This window comes from Helianthus annuus, chromosome 11 (assembly GCF_002127325.2).
Source record: "Helianthus annuus cultivar XRQ/B chromosome 11, HanXRQr2.0-SUNRISE, whole genome shotgun sequence".
Taxonomy (NCBI): Eukaryota; Viridiplantae; Streptophyta; class Magnoliopsida; order Asterales; family Asteraceae; genus Helianthus; species Helianthus annuus.
Genome location: NC_035443.2, coordinates 109,627,718 through 109,630,775, shown reverse-complemented (window position 1 = coordinate 109,630,775; position 3,058 = coordinate 109,627,718). Strand labels below are relative to the sequence as shown.

Below are 3,058 nucleotides of genomic sequence, written 5' to 3'. Positions count from 1 at the left end.
TTTTTGTTATGGTCATATATTATATTTCCATAGAAAGGAGTGAGTAGTGGTTATAACTGAATGGGTATTTATCAAAACCACACTTTAACCAATGTATACCACCATCGTAGCCTTAAAAAAATAAGAATGTCATGCTTTGACAAACTCATCCCTTTGTCAGTTATATCATCCCAAAATCACCACCTTTTTGAATTTGGATGTGACCTCACAACCCAATGAGATTAAACAAATAAAGAATTCCATGCTTTTGTCAAGCATTCTCTCGAGAGTTCACTTCAACTCAAACCAATCATGTAACAACTTTCTTGTTGACTCATCCATAATCATTTGCTTGGGTATAGTAAACCTAATAATAAAATTCTCAAGTACATAATCTCAACTTCTTATTCTAATGGATATAGATCATTTACACCTACAACATTCAACCAACTAAACCTTATCTCCCTCTCGGCTCTCTCTCTCTCTCTAACCAAAGCCTTTCTCACAACAATACCACACCTTCTTTTGATGATTATTGTAAGCTTCACAAGTAAATGGAATCTCAAGTTAGAGTACTCACATCCTAGTATCTCATCTCATCATCCTCTTGGTATGATTTACTAGTCCTATATATTGTTAATGTTTTTTTTACTTCAATAATAGTTTCGAACCACATCTAAAACACATGTATACATTTGTTTCTACAAGAATACACATTAGGCTTGTTTTGACTTGGTGAAAGTTTACGTATTGTACTGTGACTCATTCTAATCAACTTTCTTGTAACGATTATTATAAGACATAAATATGTCATGGGGAAAAAAGACAAGGCACATTTTGTTGAACTTTGGGTTAGTTCATATAAAAATAGATCCAGAACTTTAGAAATACTTATGTTTTTCATAAACTATATTGTATTTTTAAGATAAGAAAGTTATGGATTTTTATAATCTATATAGTATTTCTAAGATAAGAAAAGTTTTATATAGAATTTGAAAGAATAGGTGTATTTTTAACATACGCATATATCACGGGTTGTTCGTAGCTATGTATGTTTTATTAAAAGTATGTAATTTACATAACAGTAAAAAAAAAAACTTAAATTTTATAGATCCATTTTATAGGGATTGATACAAGTACCTATACTAAATATACATACTTATTCGAGAAACGAAACGTTCGTTTTACGGGTTTTGGTATAAATAACTAAACTATATATACATGTTAAATGTGTATATATACTTGCTCGAGAAAATTTACATGTTATACAAGTGTGGCATCCTATGTGGTTACAACATATTTCTTTAAATATATATATATGTGTGTGTGTGTGTGTCTTCACAAGAAGAGTTACGACTCAAGATCAAATAACCATTGATCGGTTATTCTAAGTCAAACTAACAACACCTTCATAGAGTCATTTTATTTACGACTCGGTAGAGCTCGGACACGTAGTTTAGGTGCGTTTATTTAGAAAATTCATAAGAATTCCTTTGTAGGAATGTCATAGTTGCACGCTAGCAAATACACGTTCTTGGAACGACATTGCGGAATCACGCTAAGCTAGCATTGCACAGGAATGTCAAGGTGAGTTCATAACCCCCACTTTTTATGGTTTTACATTTTTCTAAATGTTTTCGGGGGTGGAAAGACATGCAAGTTTTTGCAAAAGCAAACACTATCTCAATGAACGATAACGCATATTTATAAACCATATTGCAAATGAATGTCAACGAACTCGAATGGTTTACGAAAGGTTTATACTAAACATACCGGTTTTACAAAACAAACGCGTATTTTCCCAAACGTGCATGATTTTCATGACTAGTAACAGGAATGTCCTAGTTACTACAACGGGACTGGGTTGTTCTGCTTACGAACAACGAGACAACCCAATGGGTTTTTGTCCCCATTTTCTTTTGAAATACATATTAACTAGGGTATGATTAAGCTATGGAATGAATTCTTGGATCACGTGCGAATAGGCGCTAACTTAGGCACCATTATTCCTTTTAAGGACCACGGAACAGGGGGTAGATCTATCGGGTACGGGCGAGCCCCACTCACGGTCCTTGTGCGGCTACTTAGAGTGTTTTTTGTCCCTGTCGAAGTGAATCGACACTTAAATCGTCTACCGGGTTGAGTGCTTCCTATGTCGGCACACATATTAATGTCTTAGCTACACATTAATGATCAACATGTTCATAGACGCATTACATACCTACTTATAAACTGAACTTTCAAATGTTTTTAAGATTCATTTGATGTAAACTTACAAAAACATGGATTTACAAACTTTGGTAACGTTTTTCAAATTATACCTAAGTAAGAGGACGCGCTGATCCTGCTTATAAAGGTTCGTTTGGGCTCGGCCCATTCTCTCTCGTGCAATGCACAAAGACTCTCGTGGGCTAGACTCACAGTTCTCATATATCATGCCAAGAAAATGATTTTACTATATTTTCTCAACAACTTTAAAACCGGTTATCAAAAAGATTTATTTTAAATCTTTTCAAAACAAACTATGAACTCGCTCAACTTTATGTTGACTTTTTCGCATGTTCTTTCTCAGGTTGCATTTTCAAAACTATGGAACGGTTGGAATAGGAGAACCCATGGGATTTCGAGTACTTAGCAGGCGTTCAATTTCTAGAAGTCTTAGCTTATTTGCTTCCGCTGTGCAATGAAGACACCAGTCCAGTCACGCCAGCTCTGATAATTTCGGGGTGTGACAGATTGGTATCAGAGCTATAGGTTTCAGCAAATTAGGTTTCTGTAGAGATACCTAGGCTTTAACCTCACTATTCTTGGGGACTTAGATATCAAGAATTAAACACATACAAAATTCCTAGGACTCGAATATGGGTTCCAACCGTTACCGAAAACAATGAGTCAACAATTTTGGTTTTAAACATACACAAGTGTTGTGTTGATACACAGTTCACGAAACAGATTCATACATTAAGCAAAACTTTGAGAGTTCTGGATAACATGCATTTAGGACCTTTGTAAAGATTATGTCGAAACTCATTAAAGGTCCTCACTTAGAACCGTGACTAACAACTCGGGTAAACGCCAT

The 3,058-nt window shown here is 34.8% G+C and overlaps 1 long non-coding RNA gene across 1 annotated transcript; it reads left to right on the top strand.

Moving 5' to 3' along the window:
* The first annotated feature begins 268 nt into the window (after window positions 1-268).
* On the top strand, window positions 269-2,592 carry LOC110892028. The gene is made up of 3 exons (XR_002565775.2): window positions 269-589; window positions 1,479-1,566; window positions 2,552-2,592. It is a non-coding gene; the product is annotated as an uncharacterized LOC110892028 (long non-coding RNA).
* Window positions 2,593-3,058: the final 466 nt, after the last annotated feature.